This window comes from Canis lupus, chromosome 1, assembly GCF_003254725.2.
Source record: "Canis lupus dingo isolate Sandy chromosome 1, ASM325472v2, whole genome shotgun sequence".
NCBI lineage: Eukaryota > Metazoa > Chordata > Mammalia > Carnivora > Canidae > Canis > Canis lupus.
In genome coordinates, this window is record NC_064243.1 from 4,757,829 (window position 1) to 4,775,725 (window position 17,897).

At 42.6% G+C, this 17,897-nt stretch overlaps 2 long non-coding RNA genes across 2 annotated transcripts; both read left to right on the top strand.

The window, feature by feature from the left end:
- The first annotated feature begins 34 nt into the window (after positions 1-34).
- LOC112643964 (uncharacterized) lies at positions 35-9,025 on the top strand. The gene is made up of 3 exons (XR_003126004.3): positions 35-247; positions 1,073-1,265; positions 8,742-9,025. It is a non-coding gene; the product is annotated as an uncharacterized LOC112643964 (long non-coding RNA).
- On the top strand, positions 1,279-3,622 carry LOC112643963 (uncharacterized). Its single transcript, XR_003126003.3, has 2 exons — positions 1,279-2,718; positions 2,825-3,622. It is a non-coding gene; the product is annotated as an uncharacterized LOC112643963 (long non-coding RNA).
- Positions 9,026-17,897: the final 8,872 nt, after the last annotated feature.

Genomic DNA, 17,897 nt, shown 5'->3' on the forward strand with positions numbered 1-17,897 from the left:
ACTTCCGGGCTGGGACCTTTCTCCCGCCCCCCGCTTCCGGCTGCCTGCTGAGTGTCGGCCGGCGCGGAGGGGTCTGCAGCCCCGAGGTCCCCAGGTCTCGGGCCGCTCGGGAGGGTCCGGCGGTGCCACCTGCCGCAGCTTGGCTCTGGGGTCGCCGGCCCCGAGATCGCGGGACATGGTGGCGGAGAGGCCCGTGTTGACTTCCTGCTCTAAGCTTTCGCCTGTGTGACCGCAGGGCCCAGGGCAGGTGATCCTCTCCGCGGGAATTGGGCAAAACCTGTAACCCTCCCGCATTCTTTCCTTTTTAAAAAAAATAGCAAGGTTTAATGGCTTCAAAGGATGTAATTTCCCACGTGCAGTAAATACTTTGAAATAGAATGACCTCCCCTTAAATGTCACATTGTAAGGCTTTTTGCTGATCCGGTTGGAAAAGTGAGGGAATACTGGACGGTGCCCCAATTCTCCCTCCGTCAAGTCCAACTGTACCAAGAGCTTTTGCCTTGGGGGCAAATGTCTATTTTCAGTAGTCTATTATTCGTTTTTAACCATTTCCTTTTTTTCTTGTCTTTGGGTTTTTTTTAAAAAAAGCTTTGAATTGAAGTAGACGTGCCCTTGAACGTTTTGGTTTCAGGGGTACAACCTGATTCAACAACTAGCACCATAAGGAAGCCCTCGCCAGCCTGGGTGTGTTACAGTCTGTCGTACAGTCACGACAGTACTATTATTTTTTAAAGATTTTATTTATTCATGAGACACACAGAAAGAGGCAGAGACCCAGGCAGAGGGAGAAGCAGGCTCCCTGCGGGAAGCCCAACAGGAGACTCAATGCCAGGACCCCAGGATCACTCCCTGAGCCAAAGGCTGACCAACCGCTGAGCCACCCAGGCATCCCTGTTACAGTATTATTCACTATTTCCTAAGCTGCCGTTTATATCCCTGTGACTTACTTATTTTTTGGAAGTTTGTACCTTTTAACCCCCTTCAGCTAATTTGTACAAGCTCCAACAACCTCCCTTTCTGTCCACCACCACTTCATTGTCGACACTTAAGACTGTTCTCCTTTGTGTTTTAGATTCCACGTAAAGACGAAATTACAAAGTTTTTGTCTTAACCATAAAAGATCCATCCAGTTTATTGTGAATGGCAAGATTTCTTTTTTATATATAGCTGGATAACATCCCATTGTATACATATCTCCCGGCTTCTTTATCCATCTGTGGATGGACGCTTGGCTCCTCCCGTATCATGCTGCAGTAAATAAAGGGGTATGTACATGGCTTCAGATTAGTGCTTTTGTTTTCTTTGGGTAAATACCCAGAGGTGCAATTACTGGATAGTGTGATGCTTCTGTTTTTCATTTTTTGAGGGACCTCCATACTGTTTTCCATTTTGCACCAATTTACCAATGTCACCAATTTTTTTTTTTTTCCGATATAGCACCAATTTACATGCCCACATAGGTTCCTTGCTCTGCACATTCTCACCAATGCATGTTACTTCTTGGGCTTTTTATATTAACCATCAAACATTTTAATACTTCATAGTCTGTTATTGATGATCCTATCATACCTCTTTGCAAGAGGATATGTATGGAAATTTAAATTAATATGTACTTTTCTATAGCTAAATGTTCTAAGTGTTAAAGTTTTTTTTTTTTTCTGGATTAAGTTCTCATCATAATCATCATACGTGGTTGATGAAAACCACCTAAAGGTGGGATCCTTGGGTGGCTCAGTGGTTGAGCACCTGTCATGCCCAGGGCGTGATCCTGGAGTTCCCGGATCAAGTCCCACATAGAGCTCCCTGCATGGAGACTGCTTCTCCCTCTGCCTGTGTCTCTGCACCTCTCTCTCTCTCTTGTCTCTCATGAATAAATAAATAAAATCTTAAAAAAAAAACCCCACCTAAAGGTATTACTGTTGACCCCTGAACAACACAGGCATTAGGGGTACCAATTGCCCTTGCAATCGAAAACCCATTTGACTCCCCAGATCCTTAATTACTAATAGCCCATTGTTGACTGGAATCCTTACAGATACCGTAAATAGTTGATTAACAAATATTTTGTATGTTATATGTATTATAGTCTATAAGGTAAGAGAAAAGAAAATCTTAAAAATAGAAGAGAAAATATATTTACAGAACTGTACCGTATCCAAAAAAATCCACAAATGAGTGGATATATATATATTTCAAACCCATGTTCAAGGGTCAACTATATACATTTGGCAAAGAATTTTTAGATACTGAAAGTAACTTATTGGAAATGTATCCTCTAATCATATCTATTGGGCTTTTTAAGAAATTAGTTCAGATGTCTATAAGTGAGATTATTGCTGGAATGAGGCAGGGTTCCGTGAAAAATATAGCAAGTACCAGTCCTACCTGCCCTGTGAGGGAGGACATGTGGACTTTGAGCAGCTGGAAACTGGTGCCCTTAAAACTCTGAGGCCTCCTTTAGAAGTTCTGCTGTGACTCCAGGTATCAGACTGCAGACCACTGCCTCACACCGCTATTCAGTAAAGGAGCCGATATTTGAACCTAAGTGTGCACAGCTCAGAATCCCCAGCAGGTGGCCCTGCAATCCAAAGGATGCTTTGCGGATGGCTTTGTAGCAAGGAATCTGATCTGAGCTTCCTTTGCTAAGTAAGTTGTTCTCTCTTCTTCTCTGCTGGACTTTCTGGAAACAGGCCACCATGAAAGAAAACGAGGAAAGAGGTATGTGGACAGTTGACCAGGGGTTGGGTGCTTCAGAAAGAGAAATGATGTGACTTATTCTGAGAATCTTGGGACTCTAAGCATTATGACTTACTCTTCATTCCAGACCCACTCATAAGAGCATTAGATCCAACTTCCAATTACCACCATTTCCAGTTCCCAGCATGAGCCAGAGCTTGATTATCCAGAATATCAGTCACTTGTGTGGAGCTAAGCTTACCTGAACACACAGCCACGGAGCACCCATCCCTCTGGAACACTGAAAATTTTCCTGGGCACAGAGGCTACTTTGGAGTATGTAACTACCCTCCAGTACCGTAGCTGCAGAGACACATGAGGAGACTATGTTAAGAAAATACCTGCCAAGTAGGACAGCAGAGAGGAGAAGCCAAAATACCAGAAGGCTAGGACCAGGATGGAGCAGCAACAAATGCTCTGCAGTGCTCTACGTTTCCTTAGCCTGAAGCAGCTGGTAAAGCCTGGCCCCCCCAGAACTGGCCTCCTCTCTTGCCCTGCTTTCATTCCCAGGGCATCAGCCAAGCCCTTTCTTCAGCCTGAAATGTTTGCATTTCCTCTGACCTGCAGGATGTTCAGGATTAGCATGTCTGTCAGGCCCCACACCCCATTGTTTGTGACAGCAACTGGGGAGCCCTGGAGACTCAAAGGACCAGGGCAAAGTTTTCGGTCTCTCAGATTTTGGCTTCTGTTTCAGTCAGGTGTCTCTGATCCCAGCGCTGGGGCTCTAAGTAACCCCTGCCTATGGTTATAGTTAGATCCTGCCTTGTTGTCTTTTGGTGTCATATTCAGGCAGTATGGACAGTATGTTCTCTGTTTTACTGCAGGCATTCTTAGCCTTGTGTTTGTTTGTTTGTTTGTTTGTTTTTAATAAAGATGGGTTTAGGCAGCTGTGTGTCTGAACAGGAGCCTTATTGTCAGTTTAATGCTAGATATTCTTTTTTAACATTTGGTGTTTCAGAGGTAAATTTTTGTTGATGCGTTCGAGCAACACACAGATCTTCGCAATGGAACACTTTTAGAAAGAATGTTCTGGAAGCCACGGTCGTGGCATGCCAACAGGAAGCTGTAACTAAACACATTGCACTTCAGTCTCAAGTACTGACAAGTCCAGTACCTGGCACACAGTAGGTGCTTATTAGGGACTTGAAGAGTGATTGGACAAATGGAGGGATAAAACTATTCTTTCCTCACGCCTGCCTTGGATTGCTCTCCAACAGTTGTACTTTATAGCTGCACTGATTTGGAAGAAAAGTTAGAACGCTCTCCCTTGCCCCCTCGCTGTCCTGCATTGTCAAGCAAAATTATATGTTTACTGGAAAGGCTTGAGACGCAAGCTCACAGTTGCTTACTCATCATCGGAGGCCAGACCTAGGAATAAATGCATAAAATCCTACGTTTGCAAGTTTTAAATATCTGTAGGCAATCTAACGCTATGGCAATTCCAGACAAGGCAAAAAGGAAGTCCAAGGTCCTCCCAACTGCCCCCCCCCGCCAAGATTTCAATGCAAACCAAAATTTTGGCATATACATGGTCCTTGGACAGAAGGAGGAAAAGGCCCCTGTCTCAATTCCTTAACCGGGTTGAGTTGAGGTTTTGTTTTTTTAGTTTTTTTTTTTTTTTTTTTTTTTTTAGGATTTCATTTATTTATTCATGAGAGAGAGAGGCAGAGACACAGGCAGAGGGAGAAGCAGGCTCCATGCAGGGAGCCCGATGTGGGACTCAATCCCAGGACCCCAGGATCACGCCCTGAGCCAAAGGCAGATGCTCAACCACCGAGCCACCCAGGAGTCCTCTCCTTAACAGGTTTTGAGATGCAGTTATCAGCTGGGTGTGTGACAGTATTTACATAGCTTCCAAATGGTTTTCTGTTTCCAGGTATCACTGAATTAGATCTTTAGACTTAAGTCTGAAACTAAATTGTCGTAACTTCCCTTTGGGTTTCTTGCATTAATTGAATATAGGGAAAATGCAGAAACCCTACTAGAAAGCACTGTTTCCAAACTTGCCATATTTAATAGTTCACAGAGCACATTTCCATTCCTTAGGTCATCTGATCCTCAGAGCACACTGTGAGACAGTATTTTCTCCCTCTGTGTCCCGCCACCCTTCTATTCCTTTTTCTCAATGTGATGTATCATGTGCGATGCAGGGTGGAGTGGGGGTGGCAAAGAAGGCCAATGCCTTCGTCTGCAGTTGTGATGGCATCACCCTGTTTCTTAGCAAAAAACTCTAAAAGACCATGGAATCCATGAATTTTTGCCTTTAGAAAACAGCTACGTCTTATACAAAAAAGTTCACTTTGACAGAATTCCCAGTTTCTTTTTTGTTGTGGTAAGAACACTTAAGAGAAGATCTACTCTCTGAACCAATTCTTAAGTGTGCTCTACAGCTTTGCTAACTATGGGCCACGGAGCTCTAAGGCTTATTCACCTGGCATCACTGGCACTTTTAACTGCTGGGCAGTGATTTCCAGTCCCTTCCTGCAGGCCCTGGTATCTACCAACCTACCTTCCTATTTCGGTGAGTCTGACTACTTTCAGTCCCTCACGTAAGAGGGACTGGGCTGTACTTGTGCTTCTGTGTCTGGCTTATTTCCCTCAGTACAATGTCCTCCTGGTTCATCCATGTTGCCACAAACAGCAGGATTTCTTTTTTTTAAAGATTAATTAATTAATTAATTAATTAATTAGAGAGAGAGAGGGAGAGCTAGTGAGCGCATGAGCAGGAGGAGCAAAGGAGGAGGGAGAGAATCCCCAGCAGACTCCATGCTGAGCCTGGAGCCTGATGTGGGACTCGATCTCACAACCCCAAGATCATGACCTGAGCCAAAATCAAGTTGGAGGCTTAACCCACTGAGCCACCCAGGTGCCCCCAGATTCCCCCTTTTTTAATGCTGAGTAATATCTCACTGCACGTATGTATCATATTCCTTTATTTATTCATCCATCAGTGGATATTTAGGTTGTTTCAAAAAACTGAAACTAGAGCTACCATAGGATCCAGTCATCCCAGTTCTGGGTATTTACCCAAAAGAATTGAAATCAGGATCTTGAAAAGATATCTGTGCTCCCCTGTTCAATGGAGCATTCTTTACAACAGCAGAGATGTGGAAACAGTCCAAAATGTATTTTAGTTACCTCAGGCATTTTTTAACTGCAGACTTCACAAAGTCCTTCTCTCTCTGTACTTGGGAGAAAAGCGTTACCTTGTCCGAGAAACATAAACTGTGGCATTGCATTTGTGAGTGTGCCTGAAAAGTAGAGAGAGAGTCGAAGTTACACGATGACCCATCAAATGAAGGGAAAACTGAAGAGTGTTTGGAGACCTGCAAGACTCACCCCCCATGCAGGCACAGGGGTGAGGTCGGAGAACATGTGGCTCTGTCACATTCTGCCACAGTAGAAAGGTCTGGAATAAGGGACGAGGAAGACAGGTGATCAAGCTCACTTGCTGGGATTCTGCTTACACGTATACCTTTATTATGACACTGATGTGGATAAAAACTATTTTTCATTTTAGTCTTTTGCATTGATTCCACTCTACTCACCTGTATGAATCTCTAAATGCTGTAAGAATTTCAAACTGATTTTGGAGCTTTGCAACTAATAATGCTAATTGGGATTTCTCATCCTTTGTAAGGTGGCCCATTTTCAGGACTCACCTCTGAGCTGGTGATGAGCCTCCTGGGTTTATAATCCTCTCTCAGCTGCAAGAATACCACTATCTACTTCTCATTGATACTTAAGAATACCCAAATATATAAGGATTATATTTACTGATTAATCAAGAAAGAACTTTTCAATGTTTCAGCCTGTCCCCTGACTCCTCATCTTGCACTGATTATTTAAAAAGGATCCAAATGCTGAATTTAATTAAAAGCATGCAACACTTACTGCAGCTGACTTTAGATTTAAAATAAAGGGTATAAAACATAACAGAAACATGTGTGCTCAACAAAAATTATACCCACTTACTGATAACTCACAGTACGTTTCTGCCAAAACAGCTCTCACGAGTTGTATTTAGTGGTCTGTGATCTTTACATTTCTGCCTGTTTTTAAGCCAGTACAGTTTATTCTTATGATGTAAGGACGGTGAGGAGATAAAGAGTTCAGTTTTCCATTTTGTGATCAATTGACTCGTCTGTTACCTTTCCTTATCTTATTTGAGAAGGAACCCATGTATTGGGGAGACTTTAAAAATTCATCATTTGTTGACATTTCACTGGCAGTTTGAAGCTATTTTCCCGGCCTGTTTTTTATGTAAGAGGGAGGGGGAGAGAAAAAAAACAAAACAAAACCAGATCCTGTTTCGGAATATAAACAGCATTAAAACCCCTTGGCGAAGCAAAAGAAAGTTGAAACTGCTGAACATTCCAGCACATATCAAGAGTTCTGTGTGTTTTAGGTGATAGCAATCTGTCCACGGGCTGGAGGCAAAGAGCTGGGAGGGAGGCAAATGCACAATCCTGTGCGTTGTGTATTTACCGCACAAAAGTTACAAAGGCTCTGGCGAACCTGTCTTTTCTTTGGACGTAGGAAAATATCCAAACCCCAGAGAATGGCATTTGCTGTTTGCCGTCAGGTATCTGTCACCTCTGGGGCCAGGTGAGGTTTCCACGCGGGGCTCGGAGCATCCTTTTGAGCCAGTCTAGGGTAAAGCAGTGTGTTACCGCGTTACTGCTCCCTTGCCCTTTGCCTTTGGGTCTTATCTTGGGACTGTTATTTTCAAATCATTTAATAACCTGCTCGTGAGTTTCCTGGGGCCGCTAAATACCGCGTAGCAGGAGTGAACCGCCTCCTGATGGGTCTGGAGCCCAAACGTCTGAGGTGCAGGCCTTGGCAGGGATGTGAGCCCTCTGAAGGCTCCAGGGCAGGAGGCTCCCTGCCTCCTGCAGCATCTGCTGGCTCTGCGCGGTCCTGGCCTTTCCCTGGCTGTAGCCACACCACTGCGACGGGTGCCTCTGTCTCCATGTCCACCTGTGTGTCCTCTCCTCTCTCGTAAGGACGCCCCCACCCCTTCAGTCAGAACTCCTCCCAGTCTGCAAAGATCCCGTTTCCAATGAAGTCCACACCCTGCGATTCCAAGTGGACATGAATTTGGGGGACACTACGCAACCTGGTGAATGTGTGTTTTGCGGTCATTTTCTTCTTCTCTTCTTCTTCTTCTTCTTCTTCTTCTTCTTCTTCTTCTTCTTCTTCTTCTTCTTCTTCTTCTTCGTTTTTATTTTTTTCTTATTCTTTTTTTTTCTTTGTTTTTAAAAAAGATTTCATTTATTCATGAGAGACAGAGAGAGAGGCAGAGACATAGGCAGACGGAAACACAGGCTCCCCGTGGGATCCCAGGACCCCGGGATCACGCCAAGCTGAAGGCAGAGGCTCAACCGCTGAGCCAGCCGGGTGCCCCTCGCAGTCACCTTCGTGTGCACAGTACAGACCATTCCCCAGGTCTCCCCCTCTGCCCAATGGCTCCCATCCCTCTGGCAGGTCAATTCACAGAGTCAGCCAAACAGACTCCCCGATGATCAGCGTCCAGAGCAGTTCCTGACATCTACTAGTGCTTCCAGAAGGAAGAAGAGAAAGAGAAAGAGGAAATAGGAGGACAGATAGAAGGAAAAAGTGGTGGGAGGGGAATACTAACGGAGACAAGACACTGAGGAGGGAGAGGACAAAGCAAACCCCTGGCTGTCAGGCTGCCTCATGGCGCCAAATCAGCTGCTGGCCCGAGAGTGAGAAATGGCACAACTTGTCAGCCCACAGGCTGTCTCTGGGGTCATCTCTGAGGCACAAAAGTATAGGTGGAATAGTGCCAGATGGGGCTTTCCAGGGGCCTCACTCGGGTGGAATCATGTGGGGCTTGTGCAGTGGGGCACATAGCCCACGGTTCCCATCCCCTACTGTGCGGGCAGCAGGCCAGGCACTCCTGGGAAGAGCTGTGAGTGCAGGGGAAGCTTCCTAGAACCCAGGGAGTTTTTATTCGTGATTTTGTATCTGTCTTCTTACAGGGAACTTGTAAATTCCAAATCCTTCAGGCCCCCTAAACTGGGGTCCAGCCTGGGCTCATGAAGGATGGTAGAGCTGCCCAGAACCACCAGGCAAAATGTCCAAGGCCCACCCAGCTCTGGGTCCCAGCTGCTGCCTCAGGTCATTCCAGAAGACATGTGGGCTTCATTTCAGGGGCGTCTGCTGTCTCCTTGTGATGTGTAGTGTGCTGCCTCATTTTGAAAGCCCACTTAGCTTTTCACTGTACTTCATTTTACAGAAAATAAAATTGGAGAAACCATCGGTATCCGCTATCGCAGGATTACTTGTAGCTCGGGCTCTTGGTTATCTTTGAGAACTACCTCCCCTCTTGGAAGAATCCCCTGGGCCCTGGGCAGCTTTAAAAACCAGATCATGTCCCTGAGGGTTTCTAGTGGTTCTGGTGTGACAGGTCTGGGATGCAGCCTGAGCGTCAAGATTCCTGAGGCTCCCAAGGCTCCTGGGTCGAGGGCCACTGATGTGATCCAAGTTTGCCTACCCAGTGTGCTTGTGTGCTTGGGAGGGGCTGTCCAGGGAAGATGTGAGGGGACTTCTGTGCACTTTCCAGAGGGTAATGGGCTATGAAGGAGCCAGGGGCACCTCAGGGAAGATGGGCAGCAGGAGGATCTCATCCCTGCTGCACTTCCTTCAGACCCTGAGCATGAGATGTCTGTAGAGGGATGTGGTGAGATGGGGTGTGAGCGCCTGTGTGGAGTGGAACAAGGGCTAGACTGGGGGTACTGCTTTTCTGTAGATGCTGCTGCAGATCAGGGTGGAAGCCACTCTCCTGCCTGCTCCCCAAGGCCAGTGGCACCCTGGCACCTGAGCCCCCAACATCAGCTCCTGGAGGAGACCTCGGTGTCTTCGTGATGGGCAGGGGTTTGCTGAGGGATTCTATGGGCAGCAGGTGCTGGAGCTGAGGGGTCTGGGGTGCTGCCTGCAGCCAGTGGACAGTGGGGGCCCTAGGTCACTCCATCAGAGATGTTGAAAAGCAACTGGGGGCACCATGGGGTAGGCAGATTTATAGTACTGAGCAGAGTGGGGGATTGTGCCACAATACTAAATACAAAGGGGAGCTGTGTCCGTGTTTTGTAATCCTAGTGTGCTAAGACCCAAGGCATAGGGCGACATTTCCATCTGGTGGATTTGAGAACTCCCTCAATACAAGTAAAGACAATGAGTTTCCAATTAAAGCTTTTATTGAACAGATGGGGTTCAGTTGTTACATGCTACCAGGAACACTGAACAAAGTTTTATTCCCCTTTAAAACATTTGTTTCCCGTTGGGTGAATGCAGGCAAGATAAATGAAGCATTGAGTTCAGAGACGCAATCTGTTCGTGGGTTATTTTGCAGGTTTTCAAACTGTAAACAGTTGTTGTCGCTCACAATTCAAGTGTCATTATTCATTGTGTTCTAAAAAGAAACAAAAGAAATTGGAGCCTGGTTTTATGAACGTGAGGAACTCATCCTTAAGTGAGCCTGCTGTGCTCAGGGCTCAATGCTCAGGTTTCTGAGTATGCTGGAAATCTGTAGGACACAGCTGAACACCCACTTGCATTCAGCACCCACATGCAAGGGGTGTCCTATCGGTACGGCCCATTCTCTAACTGCCTGAGATGTCTTGAGAATATTCCTACCTTCAGGTCAGTAAAAATCGTGTGTATTAGCTTCCTGTGGCTACTGTAACTAGTTAACAAAAACTTAGTGACTTAAAACAGGAGCAATTCATTCTCCTACAGGTTTCAGGTCAGAAGTCTACAATGAAGGTGTCAGCAGGATGGTTTCTTCTGAGAGCTTCTGGGGAAAATCCACATCTTTGCCTTTTCCAGCTTTTGGAGGCACCTTGTGCTCCCTTGGCTCATAGTCCCTTCTCCCTTCTCCAAGTTTCTTCCCTTAATCATACCTGCAAAGTCCCCTTTACTATATAAGGTGACATATCATAGGTTTCAGAGATTAGGATGTGGATGCCTTTTTTGTTGGGGGCTGTCATTATTCAGCTTCCCCCATGTGTCAGGTACTACTAGTGGAGGAGTCTCTTGGGAAATGAACAAACCCCAATCAAACACCCGTCTGGAAAGTCTAACTCTGCAGTGCCCCAGATGAACACTTTGGGGTCTGTGTTTCTGCATGGTGAGTTTTGACTTAGTCACAGGCTTCCTTTTCAGGTTGCTCACATCAGTAGAAATGCTCAGCCTTTCTTTCCCACCTTCCTTTTGTTGATAACTGTCTTATTTTATGTGTGTAATCAGATGTCAAATGTGACTCTTCTATAGTCTTTGCAGTTGTGACATAAACCTATAAGATGAGAACAATGCAATAGGTCCAGATATTCTAACACCCTGGTGTGGGGGCCACTGCAGCCAAGGACTTGCACAGGAGGTGTCCAAAGTAGTCCCTACCGAGATTAACCTCCTCCTTTCTCACCTCCACAGGCAAAGCCAAAGATGTTCAGAGAGATTGAAGAGGGAGTTGATGAGAAGTTCTTTAGAGTAAGTTGTTTGAGTGCTGCATATTTGTTCTCCCTTCCCCACTGAGGAGAAGAGGTGGTGCCTGACAGACCTGGAGCCACTTGGAAAGCTTGTCATGAGTCTACTGATGTAAGTGTCTGATTCATGCTGGAAAAGCTTATGGCTCAATCCCTACAGCACTGGCTGCCCTAAGCAGACTAGAGGAAGTGGCTGGAATGGAAATGATCTGCTTCCAGAGTTTCCTGTGGGCCAGATGTGGATCCTGCAGGAGGGAACCAGACTGGATCATCTTGAATGAGAATCTACCCAAAAGTAGGGTAATCCCAGAGCAAGGGCAGAGCACAAAGTGCAGACAGTCAGAGGAAGCATCAGATAATCAAGTAAGTTGTAGGTAAGAGCCCTGGGAATGTTATCTCTGAAGAGCTCATAAACGCTTCTCTTAATAAACGAAATCAGCATTTGAAATATGCCATACATAGAGAACTTCAGTGTCAAATCATAAGCATCCTCAAGAGGCTGCCATATGCATGTGAAAGTCACCCTACGGAGTTTTGCAATGCACAGTCTGTAGCACTGTTTCTCACTTCTTTTCCATCTCCTGTTCCACAACTGTAAGTTCCTGAAACACCAGCTAACAAGTGGAAGAGGAGTTTCCAGTTTCTGCTAATGTGGAGGCTGAGCATGGACTTTGGGTACTCTTTCCTTTAATGAACCTTGGATTATAGAGAGAAACATGGAATCAAAACAACAACAAATAAGCAAATGCAAATTCCCTGGGAGACCCGTGGCTGGTGTGGGAGTGGAATAGGTTGAGTGTGGTTATAGCCACAGAGGGTGGCTGGTGTTGGCCAGGGGAGAATAGGTGAAGGGAAAACCCATGTAAGCTCACTGCTCTTGCCCCAGTCATTGCCTTTGGATCATCATTGCCCAAGACTGATGATCTAGATGTCCATAGGAGTAAAATCAGGGCAAGACCAAATCCAGGCTGAGTGAGGAGTCCATGCATCTACTCATTTACTCCACAATATTTATCAGGTGTCTTCCATGTTCTAAGCACTAATCTAGACACTGGATATGGCAATGACAAAATGGAAAAAAAACCCATGTACTCATGAGTGGGAGCAGCAAGTGCAAAGATCCTTAGATGGAGATGTGTCTGGTATATCCAAAGAACAGAAAGAGGCCAGAGGAGCCACCATAAAGAGAATAAGGGAAGGAGAATTAAGAAATGGGATCAGAGAAGTGATTAAGAGCACATCATGTAGAATAAGGTAAGGCTTTAGTTTTTAATGTAAGCAAGATGGAAATCCATTGAGGGTCTTGAGCAGAGAAATATTTATCTGTTCTTGAGAATGAACTGGCAAGATGGGGGCGGGGTGAAGAGTTAGGTTGCTACAGGTAGAGGTATGGATGGAGCTTGGGGTGACAGTAGGGCAATGGTAAGTGACTGAATCTTGGATATATGTGGAGGTACAGCCAACAGGATTTGATGATGGATTAAATTTGGGGGTAAGAGACATAATTCAAAGATGACACCAAGAAATTTAGCCTAAGCAATGCAAAGAATGAAGTTGCTATTAACTGAGCTTGAGAAGTGTGCAGAAGGAATAGTTAGGGAATATTAGGAGCTCAGTTTTTGACACGTTAGGTTTGCGATGCCTATTAGTTATCTTTCTGGACACAGATAAATAGGTCAGGAGTTCATGTCACAGGCCAGGGCTGTGATAAGAAGGTAAATGATCATGAAGATGTTACCACTGTAAATGCATGTGTACCTAACAACTGAGCCCTAAAATACATGAAGTAAAAACTGACAAAATTGAAGGGAGAAACAGACAATTCAATAGTAATAGCTGAAGACTTATATCCTCCACTTTCAATAATGGATGAACAACTACATGATCAATAAAGAAATATAAGACTTGAACATCACCAAAAACCAACTACACTGAGCAGACATGTAGAAGAACACTGTCTCTAACAACAAAGAAAACATATTCTTCTCAATTACATGTGGAACCCTCTCCAAGATATAACATCTTAGACACAAAACAAGCCACAGTACATTTAAAAGGACTGAAAGCATATGAAGTATGTTATCTGATCATAGTGGAATGAAGTAAAAAAATCAATAAGTAAAAATAGTTTGGGAAACTCACAAATATTTGGAAATTAAACAACAAACTCCTTAGGGGCACTTGGTGGTTCACTCAGTTAAGGGTCTGGCTTGGGCTCAGGTCATGATCCTGGGGTCCTGTGATGGAGCCCTGCATCAGGCTCCCTGCCTAGCAGGGACTCTGCTTCTCCTTCTCCTTCTTCCACTCCCCCTGCTTGTGCTCTTTTGCTCTCTCTCTGTCTGTCAAATAAATAAATAAAATCTTTTAAAAAATTAATAAAATCAACAAACTCCTTAGTAATCAATTGGCCAAAGAAGAAATACATTGGCCAATTGGCTAAAGTTAGAATATACATTGAGATGAATTAAAACAAAACACAATATGCCAAAATTTATGAGATGCAATTAAAGTAGTGACTGGAGAGAAATTAATAGTGATAAATGCCCATATTAAAAAGGAAGAAGGATCTCAATCCATAACCTGAGATTCCACCTTCAGAGATAAGAAAAAGAAAAATCTGAAGCAAGCAGGAGAATGGAAATAATTGAGAGTAAAACATTAAAAAGAATAATTAAATAACCATAGAGAAAAATAACAAAGCCAGAAGTTGCTTCTGTGGGAAGATCAGTAAAATAAATCTTTGGCTGTACTGACCAAGATATAAAGAGCGATGATAAAAATTATTCAAATCAAGAATAAAAGAGGAGACACCACTCTTTTATGATGATGATAAGGAAATCCTATAAATAATTGTATGCCAACAAATTAGATAAACTGGATTGAATGGATAAATTCTTAGGTAGACAGAAACCAGTGAGAATGATCTGAATCTACCAATAACAAGTAAAGAGAGATTGAATTAGTAATTTATATTTTTAAAAGATTTTATTTATTTAGTCATGATAGACAGAAAGGCAGAGAGAGGCAGAGACACAGGCAGAGGGAGAAGCAGGCTCCATGCCGGGAGCCCGATGCGGAACTCGATCCCGGGACTCCAGGATCGTGCCCTGGGCCAAAGGCAGGTGCTAAACTGCTGAGCCACCCAGGAATCCCCCCTGAATTAGTAATTTAAAAACTTTCCACAAAGAAAAGCCTAGGCTCAGTTACCTTGACTGGTGAACTCAACCATACATTAAAAGAAGAGTTAATACCAATCCTTCATGGCTCTTCCAAAAAATAGAAGAGCAGGAGATACTTCCAATATCATTCTATGAAAGCAGTATTATTCTGATACCAAAACTAGACAGAGAGCACAAGAAAACTATTGACCAATATGCCTGATAGTATATTAACACAAAAATCCTCAAAAGAACAGCCAGTGGAAACTAGCAATATATAAAAACAATTATATAGCATAACTGAGTGGGATTTATCCCGGTAAGGTTGCAGGTAGTGTGAACAAGATCCTTTCAGAGACTTTATATTTATATCATATATTTGTATAAATATTTACATATTTATAGCTTTAAATAGTCTTGCATCCTTTATTTTTTTTAAAGATTTTATTTATTTATTCATAAGAGACACAGAGAGAAAGAGAGGCAGAGACACAGGCAGAGGGAGAAGCAGGCTCCATGCAGGAAGCCTGATGTGGGACTTGATCCCAGCTCTCCAGGATCACACCCTGGGCTGAAGGCAGGCACTAAACCGCTGAGCCACCCGGGCTGCCCAGTCTTGTATCTTTTAAAAAGAAGACATATCAATATCACATTAGTGAACTAAGTTTCCAATTTAAGAAGTTAGAAAAAGAACAAAGAGCTTCATAAAGTCTAAAAAAGGAGATAATGAAAAAGAGACTATATATTACCAAATTGAAAACAAAGCAATAAGAAGACTGATCAAGCTAAATGTTGGTCTTTTAAACTTCTGGGAGATTACTTAAAGAAAAGAGGAGCAGTTAAAAATAGATAATATTACAAATGAAAAAGAGGACATGAAGTAGATAGAGGAGCTATTAGAAACTTTTACTACATGTGACTCAAGAAGAAATAGAAGTCTATAAGAAATAGAAAACCCAAACAGTCCTGTAACTACTACAGAAAGTTAGGTATAATTAAAAATCTTCACACACACACACAAAAAAAAAAAAAAAAAAAAAAAAAAAATCTTCACACAAGAGAACATCAGGTCCAGAAGATTTTACACAAGTCTTCTAAATTTTCAAGAAACAGATCATTCCAATCCTATACAAACTCCTCCATAGGAAGTGCTCTTCAAATCATTCTATGCGGCCACTATAATTTTGATGCCCACACCAGAAAAAAGCAGTTTATTAAAGGAAAATGAGAGACTTATTTTACCCATGATTACAGATGAAAAGTTCTAATAAAATATTAACAAACTAAATTTGACTGTGCATAAAAAAGATAATAAGCTATGATCAAATTGGATTCAGAGGAATTCAAAGATTTTTTGATATTTGCATATCTATACTTCTGATTTACTGCATTAAGAGATCAAATGAGATAAACCATATGACCATATCAATACATGTAAGAGAAAAGCCTTTGATAAAATCAGAATCCATTGATGATTTTAAAAATGCATCTTAACTTGATAAATGATATCTGTGAAAAACAACATTTGAAGATTCAAAATAGCAAATATGTTAATTCTTCCCAAAATGATTTCCAGATTTAATACAATTCCAAATAAGATCCAAGCAGGATTACTTTGCAGATCTAATTTTAAAATTTATATGGAAAGACAAAAGAATTAAAATAGTGAAGACAAATTTAAAATTTCATGACTTATTGTAGAACAATAGTAATCATAACAATATATATTGGCAAAGGAATAAACGCACAGATCAATGGAAGGGAATAGAGTTTAGAAATGGATCCACATAAATATGACCAAGCAAATTTTTGACAATGGTAGAAAAGCAGTTCAATGGAAATTTCAAATCAAGAAGCCTTTTTCAACAAATGGAATTAGAACAATTGGATGTCCATATGCAGCAAAGGGATCTTCCTCCTCAGGCTTTATTCAAAAATTAACTTAAAAAGTGAGACCAGCTGTCTGGTAAAAACAAGCTCTTTATTGAGAGATAATATTTACATGCCACATTTCCAGTAAAGAACTTTCATCCAGAATCTGTAAAGAATTCTCCACTTCAACAGTAAGGAAGTCAAATAAAACACAGGCAAAGACTTGAACATTTTACAAAAGAGAATATGTGATGACAAATAATCACATAAAAAGATGTTCAACATCATTAGATATTAGGGAAATGCAAATTAAAACCACAGTTGCTGTCTATAAGTCTCATGTGCCCCTTCATACCAATGTTGTCTTAGATAGCAAATTCCAAGAGGGCAGGGAATTTAACCTGCCAGGAAGGCTAGAATTAAAGAATACTTACAACATCAATGCCTCATGAGGATACAGAGCAACTAGAACTCTAAGCATTGCTTGTGGGATTGTAAAATGGTACAGCCACTTTGGATGACATTTTGGCAGCTTCTAAGAAAGTTAAGTGATCCCATTGCTGGGTATGAAATTCCTAAAGAAATAAAAATGTGTGTTTACACAGAAACCTGGACACGAATATTCACAGCAGCTCAGTTCGTAATCACCCCAAACTGGAAACAACACAAACATTCTTCAACAAACGGTGGTACATTTATACAGTGGAATACAACTCCATAATAATAAAAAGGAATACATTGTTAATACATGCAAAGACTTACATGAATCTCAAAACATTATGTTGGAGTGAAGGAGACCAGTTTTAAAAATGTATGGTTCCATTTCTACAACCTTCTCAAAAAGTCCGATCTCTCACAATGAATCTATATTGTGAGATTCAGTGATTCTCAAAAGGACAAAACTTTGTGATTACCAGGGGGTGGGGTGGAGGTAGAGACGAATGTAGAAGGGCAGTTGGTGGGGCATGGATGATGGGATTATTCTGTGCATAAGGCTGCGTGAATCTATACATGTACTTAAATTCATAGCATGGAACACACTCACACGAGGCGATTCCACTGTCTTGTCTTCTCCTTTAAAAATAACACAATAGAAGCTAATTATCAGTTAGGATGTGTATGGATGATTCTTATCATGCACTTTCTTAATTTATTTTTTTAATTGAAGAATAATTGACATAAATATTGTATTAGCTTCAGGTGTGTCACCTAGTGACTTGGTATTTATATACATTGCAAAATGGTCACTGCAATAAGTCTGGTTACCATCTGTCACCATCCGAAGTTGTTGCAATATTATTGACTGCATTCCCTGTGCTGTTTAAACCCTAAGTCCCTGCAAGTCCCTCATGTGAGCAGAATTTCTTACAGCTCCCAGTAACATTTGTACGATTTCTTCAGTTACACAAAGAAAACGTTTGACGAAGTCACAGGAAATAAAATAATGTGGGAACAAGACATGGATGCCTACTACTACCACTTCTGGAAAAGCCTGAAAGGAGTTTTGGGGGGTGGCGCATAAGGATTGCAAGGAAACCAAAGCACCCTGATTTGCAAGTTGGGGAGAGGGGGACTAAGAAATAGGAAGAGGAGAGATCACAGGCCCCTCCTCCGTGCAGATGTT